Source organism: Pogona vitticeps, chromosome 1, assembly GCF_051106095.1.
Source record: "Pogona vitticeps strain Pit_001003342236 chromosome 1, PviZW2.1, whole genome shotgun sequence".
NCBI lineage: Eukaryota > Metazoa > Chordata > Lepidosauria > Squamata > Agamidae > Pogona > Pogona vitticeps.
In genome coordinates, this window is record NC_135783.1 from 179,573,836 (window position 1) to 179,588,229 (window position 14,394).

Sequence of the window (14,394 nt, forward strand, 5' to 3'; positions counted from 1 at the left end):
AATGCATTCCTATGGGAAATGCAGATTCAACATAAGAACTTTTCAACTTGAGAACCACCTTCCAATACGGATTAAGTTCTTAAGTATTTGAAAACTGTCTGTCTCATTATGAACCTCTCTGAATACGGAGATCTTCAAAAGAAGTCCCCTGAATATCACCTTCAGAGATTCAAGGGAAAAGATCTTTAGCTGCATTGCTTTTGAACTCTGAAATGCATTTCCGCTGGAGTTCCGATTGGCCTTATCACTCCCTATACAGTATTTTGCAAAGAGGTCAAGACTCATTTTTAGCTTGTTTTATCTAGCTTGAAGAAGTTTGTTTTTTAATGTTGTTTACTGTCTTATATTGCTCTCCAACATTATGTTAAAATCATAATTACTTTGCCTCTTGCACTTAAGGTACCTGAATGAGACTCTGGAGTTGCTCTACCCTGGCCACCATTTGCATGAGGTCTACTTTATTTTCTCCAAGGCAATGCAAAAAGGGAAGAAAGACTTCACCACCAAACTCTACTTAAAGTGTGCTGCTTTATATACCATTCAGTGCTTAATGCTTTCTATGTGCGGTTTACAATTTAATTATGCAGGCTACATATTGCCCCCTCCCCCAACAAGCTGTATACTCAATTTACTGAGCTTGGAAGGTTGGAAGGCTGAGTCAATCTTGAGACAGCTACATGAGTCTGTTGGGATCAAACTTAGATCATAAGCAGAGTCTTCAGTGCAGTACTGCAGTTTAACTAATGTGCCATGAGGCTCAGCAGCTCACATCCCCATGGCTGTAAATATGGAACAGAATACAAAACCAGGACTAGATGATACCTTTATTGGACCATTAAAATATCTTATCAGTGGTCTGATAAAGGTATTGCCCAACTCTTTTGGGATTCTTCTTAAGTACACCACAGATTTTTCTTTTCTTCTTTTTATTATGTTTTGCTGTGGAATTAAGAGCATGATCCAAAAAGAGACACACTGTGATGGACAACTGCCAGAAGAAGAGTTGACTGTACAGCACACGAAACGTACACTCACCTCTCATAATGAATGAGAGCATTCATAGATCATTCACAGATAACATGCCCTCCCCTCAGTAACTGAAGGTGACAAGTGATTGAATTGCCTACATACAGTATACAGAATCCAAAGAATACCTGTAGATGGAATTCTGCTTGGTCACTGCAAGAGCCAAAGCAAAATGACAGTGGCAAAACCTTTTGATTACTTAGTAAAGTCTAAAGTTAGCCAACAGAGTTTTCACTACCACCTTCTACTTGAAAGAAAAAAGGACTATTTGAATGTCCAACAAAAATTCAAGATCCTAATAGACTAGAACAGAGAAAGCCAACAACTTTCCAGTAGCACTTCCTCCTCTAGATGTCTGTTGACTAACCACACATTCTAATATGACCAGAGCAGCTTGGGGGGGGGGGGCTAAAATTAGGTATACTGCAATTATACTAGAAAGATGTCTCCTTTATTATTTTTAGAACAGTCCCCCCCCCAAGAAATATGCAGGACTGAAGGGAAATCTGGCAATTACTACTGACAAAAATAGCCAGTTAATAAGGGCAATTTAGAAACGAAAAACTATAAAAACTACAACTTCAGGACTAGAGCTAACCTGTTAAGATCTGCAGCTTAGTAAAGAAATGTTCTAAATGCACTGACATAGAAAAAACAAAAAACATATATGAAAACCAATGGAAGTTAATTCCAATCTGTTAAACATTGGAATGCCCAATTCAGTGGCATGTATACTAGCAAAACACACTACAGTACAGTAAAAGAAAGAACATATCCAGCATTTGGACAATTGAGAATCAGGACTCATTTGAAACAGTCTGAAACATGAAGCCAATGCCGAATTGAAGACATGATACCTCACCTAAGAGAAAAGCTATCCTTAAGCACTTTTAGAAGAGGTAGCCATGTTAATCTATGCAAGTATATCAGAAAAGAAACAAAACATAAGCAAAAACAAAACAAAAAAGACAAAAAAGACAACAGCAGTTTAAACCCACTTCACTGTTGCAAACATTTTTCTAAGTATTGTTCAATGCTTTACTTCATATCAGACATGATGATTTGATAACTTATGAATATGAATCTTTTGTAATGTTATAATTTTTATATACATTCTGTGTGAGACCCAAACACATAGGCACACCAAAAAAGAAAGAAGGAATCACAATCTCCTCTTCACAACTTTTAATTAGAGCTTGGAATAAGGACCTAAAATTAGTTTGAGATTTGAAAACACACTGACGGTTAAATTCAAAACACAGATAAAAAGATTTCTACTATGGCAAAATTACAAAATACTTCATAAATTTGTTAAAATCACACTGCTGCCTTTAAGTCATTGAAAGTACTTTTATTTCACTCTCAGGTTGCACTGTTATAAACAGCAGAATACATAATAATACATCCCATGTATTTATATTTAATTTTTTTCTGATCCCAGATACCATCTTGGTCTCTAAACATCTGTGCTATTCCCATCTAAAACCTGATTAATCTACCTTATGCTGAGCAAAGTTAAGATTCAGCTCTCCCAAAACCATCCCATGTCAATTTCAGGTTAGTTCTACAGAAAAATATATATTAGCCATTCCACAAAAGTTTATAGACATTTTTCAGAACTATCAGGCAAACTTATTAAGTTCACATTAAACTTCAGATATGATGGAGAAGGGAGCCAAACGCTGGCCCCTTTTAATTTAAATAATAATAACAATTCGTTAGAAAAACTTTATTAAAATATTCTCTTTTCACCTTTTTAAGTGTCATCTGAGCTTCCAAGGAATTAAGACAAACCACTTGATCTTCCTTCTGCACAGGAGGTTCTGCCCCACATCTTTATAAAATCTGCCTTTCTAAAAATCAACACTTCATCAAAAAACGTACTGTACTTTTCTCCCCTTCTCCTCCACCTCTTCTTCCTCCTCCTCCTTCTTCTTTCTCTCTATACTACCTCCAAGATGGTAGGAAAGTTGTTGTTTTGGAGGGCAGAGGAACCGCTCTCTGGTGTTATGTCCTCTCAGTGCCTGTAGTGGTGCTGTAGGAGGCTGCTAAGCTCTCTTCTTGAGCAGCCCCAGCAGCCCTGCCTTCTTTGCTGGAGAATATATTCAGGGATTCCCCTTAATAATCACCTACCCTCTGAGCACTTTGTAGTTTTAAAATAATAAAGAGCTCCCGTTCAAAGCTTTCTTCTTTTCTAAAAGCAGGAATCTTTCTCCTCAGAACCAGGGGGGCAGCAACAGCAGCAGCTCCTCAGCACTGAAGCCGCTCCGAGCCCATTCCCCGGTCCCTCTGCTGGGGAGGAAACTCTGGTCTGTCAGCCCAACAGAGGGAAAGGGGGGAGAGGAGAGAGAGGAGAGAAAAAAAAGCAGCTGGAAAGGTAAGCCAGGCCCGGCCTCTATCCCCGGGCTCTCTTAAAGCGGCAGGCGGCACAGGGTGCGCGGGGCGGGTGGCGAGGCGCGCTACGCGAGGCCGGGGATGAGGAGGAGCGCTGTAGGCCTCGAGGAGCTGAAGGGGGCGGCGGCGAGATTTTGGAAGCCGCGGGGTGCTGCGGAGACGGGGGGCTCTCCGAAAAGGCCGGGTTGGGCTTAAAACCGGGAAAGAAGGCGGCCGTGTTGGGCTGTATTGGACGGGCCGTGAGGGAGAGGCCTCGACCCAAGTCGGGCCTGTGAGCTCCCCGCCCCCGCGGGGTCCCGCTCCAGCTCCAGCCAAGCCCTTAACACGAGACCCTAAAGCGGGTTCGGGCGAAATCCACCCGCCCCCATCTTGCTTTGGGGTCCGGGGGTGGCGCTTAAACCCGAGAGCACCGACCGGGGCCCTTAGTCGCGCCGTGGACTGGAAAGGAGGAGGCGGCGGCGGCGGCGGCCGAGCATGGGGGGAGAGGAGGTTCTGGGGCGGTGGGGGAAGGCGACGAAGGCTAGGAAGCCGACTATTATTTTATTTCACATTATAATTGTAATCAGGATGTCGGACAAGATGTCCCTCTCTCAGCGTAGACTGTGGGCGGGCGGCGGCGGGGGGGGGTGTCGTTGCACCCCCTTCGGGAGCGTGTCCGGGAGTCGCCGGCGGCCTTTAAAGTTTAATTCTGGGCATCGCCGGTCTTCCCTCTTTTCCCCCGTCCCCCTTGTTGATTGTAGACGGGTATTTTCCAGCGGGGTCTGGCCCGAAATGAGCGGACGGGGAGGTTTTACCTTCGGTCCTAAAAGGTGTATATTGGCGGGCGAGCGAGCGAGCGAGCGGGGGGGGGGAGAGGAAAGAGCTGAGAGACCTTTTCCGCTTTCTAAACACTCACGCCTCACCCCCCCCTCTCCTCTTCTTGCTCCTCAGAAACCATAACGTTAATTTAAAATGTCATGTTCATGATGGTCGTGGAAACTTTTTCCGGAGGCCTCCTGATACTCGGAGAGTAGGCGAAGGAGGAAGGTTTCCAAGTCGAGGGGGGCGAAAGGCGTCTCGCCACAAGGTCCCCCCCCCCGGACGCGCCTCCCAAACGCCTGCTAGGAGGCTCTGGGGTCTTGGGGAGGGAGAGCAGCTCATTTTCGGGGAGTGGGACCCGAACTGGCGGCGGCGGCTTCTTGCTTTCTGTGGTCCTCTTCGCCGGACCGCCCGATCTTCCTTCCCACTTCAGCAGTTTTGTCGGGGCTGCCTGTCACTCGGAGTTTAGCCACAGGAGCACGTGCTTAGTTGGGTCTGTGCACGAAACCCCGGTCCTGTGGATGAGGTGTGTGGCAAAAAAAGGCAGGTCCTCCGTAGTTCTTCTGGTCGGAGGTAGCCTGGAAGGAATTTACCACCCAAGCCCTAATCACGGAGAAGCGGGAATTGCACGGTGTTAGAATATGTTGCATCAGAAATAAATTACAAAAAGGTGTGTATTGTATAGCATTCTTTAAGCTATGGTATAGGTTCTAGGGTCAGTACCTGTGCATGGAGACTTTGGGTGTAAGTTGTAAATATTTCTTCCCCTGAATAGATCAGTGGAACTGTGTAGGTAAAAGCAAGTCCTTGAGGTCAATAGTATTAGCACATAGATCTGCAATGGCCAGATTGCTGGGCCAATGTTAAGAAAGGTTGCTAGAGTTTCCATATCCACAGCAAGTGTGTATATTGTTGTTGTTTAGTCGTTAAGTCGTGTTCGACTCTTCGTGACCCCATGGATCATAACACGCCAGGCCCTCCTGTCTTCCACTGCCTCCCGGAGTTGGGTCAAATTCATTCTGGTAGCTTCGATGGCACTGTCCAACCATCTCATCCTCTGTCGTCCCCTTCTCCTGTCAAGTCAGTTCCTACTTGCGTAGCAAGGTTTCCAAGGTGTGTGAGATTTTTAAGGAGTGGTTTTACTAGTGCCGCCCGTCCCCATGAGTCTCCATGGCCAAGTGGGGATTTGAAACCAGGTCTCTAAAGTCCTAGGTACAACAGCATGCACTACACTGGCTGCCCGCCCATAGTATGTTAATGTGCACCTACCTTCAGGTGAACTGTTGGTCAGGATCCAAAGAAAATACAGATCTAATGCGGTGTACTCGAAAGGACTTTGGATTTGTGTTTCTCATACTGCCGCTCTTCAAAACTCATGTTAGACAGTTTCTGAAAGAGAGGATTTGGGAACTGCTTTCATGACAAAAGAAAATTTAAAGCAAAACCAGTCTCAACAACATTGTATTCTTGCAGGGCCCTGAGTGCAGTTTGAATACAGCTTTAGATCCCAGCCGTTGAGGGATCAACACAATAGAAGTATACTTTGGGTGAGGAGGGATAGCATGTATAAAGTAGACTTTTATGAGTTATCAATGGAAGATCTGTATGGTCAAATTCACATGATTTTTAGATGAATGTGGCTCATTTTATTTATTTATTTTTTGTGCTGGCAGAGTCTGAATTCAAGTGTGTTTGTGTAAACAAATGTTCAGTTAGAATATAGCTCAGCACTGCCTCTCAAACTGACATCCCAGTGTTTAGAGACCTGATATGGTGGGTGGGATAACAGCAACTTTTTATCATACCTAAAAGTGGTAGCCTTAAGTTACCACCCAAACTCTCCAAGTACAGTATACACATAATGGTGGAGTTTTCATTGAAGTAATTTTGTCAGCTGTAAAGTGGAGCTAAGACCTAATCTGTTCTTTTGCAGCATTAAATTTATTTAAAGCAAACATGCTTACATGACAAGGAGGGAAGTCATATTGTGACCAGGCTTTTCATTAATTGTCTAATGTCACCAGCATGAATGGTACTTCTCAAAGTAGAAGAGGACAGGGTTACTGCTCCAAAGAGCTTACAGTGTTTCTTTGTCATTACTTAAGTACAGTATTTCAGTATTCAATAGCTGGCTATGTACTAAGAGATTAGTGTATGGGAGAATTTTCCTTCCTAATATCCTTCTTTGGAAGTGAGTTTTAAAGAAGTGTATTATGATAGGGATGCAAGATTTGCTTGTTTTTCATATAGGAATGTGCTCTGAACATAAATTAGTAAGAAGACTCTTCCAGTTTCCGTTTTGATTTTCATTCCATGCAGCACATCCTGGGGTTGCTCTGAAGATGCTTCCACTGATATATAAGAATCAATCCAGAGATGGTACACTATGGTCAATTTTTTTTTCCAGTGGGCCTTCTCCACTTTTCAGAAAATCAAACTGCACCAGCATACTTTTTGTCCAGCAGCCCAGTTAGTAATGTCAATGTTTAAATTTAAGTCACTCCAGTGGTCTGGTTTGTTAGGGGGGAAAATGAGTGTAAGTTTAGGTATAAGGATTTTTAAAAATTCCTAGCAGTGGTGTAAGTTTGGTGTTCAACAGTGCAGAAAATTCTCAGAATGTACAACTGATACAGCAGCTTTTGAAATGGCAAGTGTACTGTTCAGTGTCTCACTGAGCAGGACAATGGAGTTTCAATATTAAATGCAGTCCTGTCCATCTTGCTGGGATGATTAATGTTACAAGAGCATGCATGTGAGCAGAAACATAGCTGTGAAAAACACAGGTGTCTAGTGCAAAAGTCCCACCTTACCCTAAATATTGCATAGAATACTGCTTAGATTTGCCTGGTGCAGCAGTATTATTTTTTTACTTTTATTTATTTAATATATTTATACCCCATTTTTCTCCTTAAAAAGGACCCAAGGCAGCTTACATCACTAAAACACAGTATTTAACATTAAGAACAGTCAGTATACAAATACAAAAGGATCAAACAAATAAAGTTCAACAACACATTTAAAAACATAACCAGTAGGTCTTCGCCTGCTGCCAGAGGATTTTTTTTCCTGCCACCATAAGTGAGTTGTTTCTTGCACATGACCAAACACTGGCTTCCCTACTCTGGTACTCTTTGGATGTATTGTGTTATCAACTCTCATCATTTAAGAAAGCATGGAGGAGAGTTGGGGGTGATGAGAGCTATAATCCAATACTTCTGGAATGTGCTATCAGTAATCCTAAATATTTATAAACTGAGGTTGTGTATGGATGAATATTACTAAATATACTTAAATATCCACTTGTTTTTGACAAGAGGAGAATTTTACCATATTTCGTCATCTTATTAGGAATTGTTGCAAATCTAACTAAGTAATGAAATGGACTCCATACATTTTATGCACACTGAGAAATGCTATGACTTAGTGAATGGTAATTATTCCTCCAAAGCAAGGGAAAGTATAATTTAAAAATTAGGGGCAATCTAGAGCTGAAGATTTTATTCTGTACAGTAGTAAGTGGCATATTCTAAAATAAGAAGTATCATGTTTCCTGCGAAGCAAGGAGGTACTCTAAAATAGGGTCATCTGATAGTGCTATTAGTGAAATTGCATATGCTTTTCCCCCCCGGTTCTGAATATTTTGGTTCCACCAGCCTACCCTGTCTGCAGATTTTAAAACTATTACCAGTTATAGAAAGACAGAATGGGGGCAGTTTTGTCATATGTAGCTTCTGTAGATGTGTGTGTGTGTATTTTGAAGTGTTCAAATATAGAATTACAGATGATAATGAGAGAAATGCTACTGGGACTAAATTAACATCTTTCTGATATGTGGGAGTTAGTAGGAAGAACAAGATGATATGAGTCACTTTCACTGTGATGGTAGATACATGTGGAAATAACTCCTGTTTGTTTCAGGGGAACTTACTTTCAAGTTTGGGCTGTGGTCCTCTGCAGATACCAGGGAGCAAACCTCATTGAGCACACTGACACTTTGGGACAAATTGTGCATGGCACTGGGCTATAAGTGTGCGTAAGAACAAGCTGTACACCCCTGATCTCAATGTCCAAGCAGAATGGAGATGTGACTGTACCTGAAGGCATTGCCTGCAGTAGATGGTTCTTTGACATTCACTGCATAAATGAACATACCAAGAGAATACTGTTTTGTCTGTTACTGTGAGTGAACTGCCATTGAGTCAAAATTGTTGTATCATTAAATATGGTTAACCTGAATAAAGTACGGTAAGTCATTTATCTCTGCTCCCATCTAACATTATGTCCAGTGCTCCAGCCAGCTTAGAAGCCCTCAGCATTAGAAAGTCCCTTTACGTGTGCAAATACTGATAGAAACAGGGATGGAGGAGGGTGAGGTTTGTGTTCATCTTCACAAGTTTACTTTTTCTAAGTAATGCTAAGTGGTAGTTATTTGTGAATATGTCTCTGACAGAGATGGGCTGTTCATATTTGTACTCACCAGCTCTTTCCTGCCTCCCCATGCAGCCGACCCTTCCAGTGTGGAGGTGAGATGGGGAGTCTCCCTGCTCAGCTGATGAGTGTTTAGCTGTGGGGGGAGGTGGGGAAGGCCAGGCGGGCACCTTCTGCAATTGGTGCAACGACAGTGGAGCTGAACACCGCTCGCCGAATGGTGAGTGGACTATCCCGTTTTGGGGAGAGGGAATGGACCTCCATGGCAGCTGTAGTGCTGCTATTCATATTTGTATCCCCAGGGATATGAATAACTCATCTTTAGTCACTGACACTGGGAGTTTTGTGTGCAGGAATCATGGCAGCTGCTCAACAGCAAGTTATTAATATATGTCATTGTAACACATTTCAGTGCTAATTTTAGAGGAGGTGTGGCAGTTGTGGTCTTCCAGATGTTGCTGGACTACAGCTCCCAGAATCCTGCATGATTGACTAGGCTGGCTAAGGCTATTGGGTATTGTGGGCAAAAACATCTAAAGGGCCATAATCACCTACTCTACTTTAAAATTCAAAGTATAGCTTTATCATCTTGCAAACTTAAGTTTTAAGTACATTTACTTTTATTTATTTATAATATTTTTGTCATTTATTTATTTATTTATTTATTTATTTATTTATTCATTCATTCATTCATTTATTTATTTATTTATTTATTTATTTATTTATTTATTTATTTATTTATTTATTTATTTATTTATTTATTTATTTATTTATTAAACTTTTATCCCGCCCTTCTAGACAATGTCTACTCAGGGCGGGTCACAATAAAATCATTCATTAAAACAGTTAAAAGAATAAATTAAATTGACATCTTAGTGTTGATCAAAATGGGAAAATAGACAAAAAAGTAAGTAAAAGTAAAAGTCAAGTATTGACAAGAGGGAAGGTCTGCCTAAAGAGCCAAGTCTTTAATTGGCTCTCAAAAACACCCAGCGAAGGTGCTAGGCAGATCTCTGGTGGCAAGCTGTTCCAAAGCCAAGGGGCCACTGCCGAGAAGGCCCAGTGTCTTGTTCTTTCTTTCTGGGCCTTTCTCGGCATTAGGCCCCTCAGCCGTCTTTCCTGGCTATAGTGAGTGACTCGAGTAGATCTAGGTGGGAGAATTACAGTGGATTAGGTAATTCTGCCACATAGATCTACTCCCCTGTACTAGTGAGTAGCATTACATTAAGTGGAACTTGACTTTTAGAAATTATGCTTAGGATCATGCTGTTGGAAACAAGTTGTAACATATGGCTTTCTAGCCTAGACCTCAGTTTGTTAGGTGTGTAGATACTTGGGTTCCCCAAATAAGTCATTGTGATAAGCTGTCACCTCTGCTAATTGTGGACATTTTGGAGTACATTCCAGTGAAACTCCTTGAAGTATTGGCACTTGACTTCTTTTTCTGACTTTTTCTGACTTTGCAATAGTTTGTTAGTTCTGTCACTTTGTAATTAATATTCTATTGCTGCACTGTTTCATGGAGGTAATAGCTAGAAATGTTCCTACCACAAACACATCTGTCCCTTAGCTTGCCTTGTTTGATTCTCTTAAAAATAACAAGTTCCACAAATGGTTTGTATGTCTGGAGGGCATACCTGTGTATGCATCTGTAGAAATTCACAAGCACACATGAACACCCCAGCTGGGTGGTGAACTGCATTTGAGAAGACAGAATGGTTATACAGTGGTGCCCCGCTCGACGATTACCTCGTTATACGAAGAAATCGCTTGACAACAGTGTTTCACAAAACTATGATTCTATGGGCGATTTTCATTTGACGATGATCAGTTACCTGCTTCGGGAACCAATTTTTCGCTTAAGGACGATCAAAAACAGCTGATCATCAGATTTTCAAAATGGCTCCCTGCTGTGTTCAGGACGGATTCTTCGCTATACAGGCACCGGAAAATGGCTGCCCTATGGAGGATCTTTGCTGGACGATGAGGTATTTCCCCTATTGGAACGTATTGACTGGTTTTCAATGCATTTAAGTGGGGGTTTTTATTTCACCTGAGGACGATTTTGCTCTACAGCGATTTTGCTGGAATGGATTATCGTCGTCAAGCGGGGCACCACTGTACAGTACTACTATCATGTTTAGAGGGTGCTAAAGGCACATTTTGAAACCAAATGTTTTAAAAGATCATTTGGAGTGGGAATCTTTGTTACATTATTGATTGCTTATCCAGAATGTTATGGACATTTGTAAAGGTTTTGTTCATTTAAAAAGGTCAATGATACATGTACATTGTATTCAGTTATTTTCTTTGGGAAAAATTAGATTAGTAAAAAGTGGTCAACTCTTGCATTTGTTTGACTTTTTGGCCAACTAAAAATATTCCTTGTGTCATCCGAGTCAAACAGGAAGAAAATGGTTTGAGCATCTATTAATATAAAACCATTGGCATTGCTGTACTGTGACCAGGGCAATAACAGAATGCCTATTTTAGCTGTTTTCCAAGGTTTCTATCACTAGTTCAACGTGGGCACCCTGTTTTCAGTTATGGGTCAAATACAGCCTTCAGCATAGCCAAACTTTAACAGCTGTTGACTAGAGTCCAGTCAAAAGGTAACAAGAGTTTTTAGTCCACAAGTGTAAATTTAAGCAGCAAACCACTGCTAGTTAAGAACCCACTATTTGCATGCCAAGTAATGTGACTAGTGTGAGACAGAAAATAAAATCACCAGCTTCTAGTAGCAATTCCCCACTGATATTTGTACCAGTGGATTAGCCAGTGGGGTTAAATAATAGGATTCTGGCCATTTTCATTTTAATTAATACTGTTTTAAAAGATTAACGCTTTTCATTCATAGAAGTGCCAGGCTAGTACACAAATAGAGTGAAACAAAATCAGCAAAACAAATAATCAAAATAATCAAAGAAAAGCTACAAAACCCTGTAAAAAAAGAGCACCGTAGCCATTTAAAATGACTTGGCGAAGAAAAATATTTGAACTGGGACGAAAACAGTTGATTTGAGAACACCGTGTCTCCATAGGTATGATGTTCTACAACTGGCATGCCAAAACTAAGAAGCTTCCTTCTCTTGTTGCCTCATAGGAACCCAGATTATGTTTGCATAACTTTACGTGGCAGAAACGGAGTATGTCGTCATCATGCACTATTAACATTTATTTTCAGTTAATTAAATGCTTTCTATTCCTCCCACCCTTTTACATTCTAAGAATTCTTAGGGCTTCTTTTTGTCCTGGGGAAGCTTTGGGATCGGGGGAAGCATGAATCACTAAACTTTGCTATCGGATTGTTGGCACTGGGATCAGGACCAGTGGTGGTGATCCAGCAGTGATTTTTGGCAATACAGGGCTTCACCCTCCCCTTCCAAGGCTCCCAAAGGCTCCCCCAGGGCAAAAGGAGACCCTTAGGGAGTGTCAGGACGTCAAATGGATCGGAAACATTTAATTAATTTAAAATACATTTTAACATTATGAGCTGATGATGTCGTCACTGTCTGCCATTTAATACTATTCAAAAAGGATTTGGGACAGTAACAGAAATCCTGCTTCCACAAATGACGCCGTATAAGGCCACTGCGGTGATTTTTCTGAAATAAAACATTTCTGACCCCTCCCCCTGAAGGTCCTGAAGCTCCTGTGCCCCTTGTCACGGGGCCTGCGGGACAGAGAAGAGTGAATCTAATTTCCGATTTTGAAAATTTTATCTGTTGTTGCGAAGGGGGAGATTGCAATTGGTTTAAAATACTGGGCATCCTGGAGGCTTTCCCAAGCAGTAATTTTTTGTAGAGAATTATATGAATGAGTGGGAGCCAGGGTGCAAAAACAGCCCTGGAGGGCTGCAACTAGCCCAATGCCCATATTTTGCTCACTTCTCATATAAAGAGACATTCCAGCACATACTGGATTCCATGCATTTAAGAGTTTGGAAGGCAAGCCGCTTCTTGAATATTCAAACACTACATTTTATTCAGAATCAGTGTAATATGATGTCATCTGGCTGTACTATTTCAGATCCTGGCTGCTACATCCTGCATTAGCTGAATCTTCCAGGTGATTTTCAAAAACAGTCCCACATATAAGCCATTATCAGGAGGTTCTTTTCTCGTTTGCATCTGTGTATCTGTGCGTGCACTCATAACATGCACACATCTGCATTTTTTATGTAATGCTTGTTTGAGTGCCTGAAACCAGAAAACAAAGGAAGTCTGCGTTCTTCCAGACTTTTAAGTTAGGAATCTTGCAGCCGGTTGACTCATGTCTGCTGACTAGACTAGGCATGGAAAGCTTAGCGTGCCATCTGAACCAAGGATTTGGTTTATTTTATCCAGAAGAGAGTAAGTTATCTTTAAACTGGGGTTTGTTCTTGGGATACAACAGCCTGTAATCCTAGGTTTGGGTGTCTCACAAGACTATTCCTGGTTCATTTACTTGAACAAGTTAGTGAACAGATGATGAACATTTAGTGAACATTTTCCTGAACAAGTTCGTGAACAGATGATGAATACCAACTTGCAGCTCATTTGTCTGGTGGCTAAACTAGCTAGAAGTCTAAACAGGTACAGTATATATATATGCATATGTCAGTGTAAGCAGGAGACAGGCTTCGACCTAAATAGCTGAGGTCGCCAGGGACAGGGAACAAAGCTATTTATCACCCCAGTTATCTTCAAAATTGTGCTTTGCTACTTTTTTCCTTTAAGAGAGTAGCTGCCATTTATTTCTGTGAGGGCGAAAGTGAAATGCTTACTCTGAGAAGAGTGGTCCAGTAGAGGGAAACTCTATTGTTACCTGATATTCCTCATCACAGATTCTAGGAAGAGGAGCAAGGTCTTGCTTTTTCCCTTCTGTGAGTAGCTCTAAAAATGCAGAGGACAAACAGCTTTCTCCCCGCTTTTTCTGAAACCAGGAGTCTGATTTGGGAAGTCAGAATGCAGCTCCAGAGCTGGGGAGAGTATAAAGTATTTCTCACCCTTTAAAAGACATGGAAGCAGTATTCCGTTCAGGGGAAAGAGGGAATAGGGGTCTGGTCGGATGGGCGTTGAGCCTGTTGTTTGGACCTCCGTGGGGACAATCACACGGCATAATCACTTGAGTACACCAAATTTGTCTCCAGAGCATTTCTACCCACACCTTTCCGGCCAATGTCATGAGCGTCTCCTCTTTTTGTGCAGGTAGGTTCACTCTGGTTTGTTTTGTTTGCAGAGTACTTGATCACTGGGAACAGGCCAAGAGTGCGCCTTTTGCCAGTATTGTGAAGTGACTCAATAGGATGGCCACTTCAGGATATTGGCAAATTAATCACTTCCTCAGCTCCCTGGAGGAGCTGAGGAAGTGAAAAAAAATTATACAAGTGTGTATATGACAGTGAATATTTGTGGCAGCACTTCAAATACAATACTTCCTCCTTGAAGCTTTTGTTAGTTTTGTTTCTCTCAAGTGGAGACCCTGCCCAATTTGATGCAGGCAGGCTTTCCACCAGACTTTGAAAAGCAAAGCCAAACAAAGCTTCCAGGAGGAAGCGTTGCCATTAAAGTGATAAAGTGAATATTCTGTCAAATATATACTTAGGTTCCCCCCCCCTTTTTTTTTTGTCCTTCCATGGAGCTGAGGAAGTGATTAATTTGCCAGTGTCCTGAAATACTGTCTTATTAAGCCACTTCACAGTATTGGCAAATACGGTTGTTTGAGGACTATATGCCACTTGGATGTGAGGATCACACCAAATGGTAT

The 14,394-nt window shown here is 41.7% G+C and overlaps 1 protein-coding gene across 2 annotated transcripts in view; it reads left to right on the forward strand.

Annotated features, from left to right (window-relative positions):
• The first annotated feature begins 2,922 nt into the window (after nt 1–2,922).
• INO80D (INO80 complex subunit D) overlaps nt 2,923–14,394 on the forward strand; it is a 44,665-nt gene continuing 33,193 nt past the window's right edge. The window contains exon 1 of one of the 2 annotated variants that reach the window (XM_020780754.3): nt 2,923–3,403. The gene's annotated coding sequence lies outside the window, so the exon portion shown is untranslated. The remainder of the gene's footprint in view (nt 3,404–14,394) is intronic. The other variant, XM_072978344.2, reaches the window with a different exon arrangement.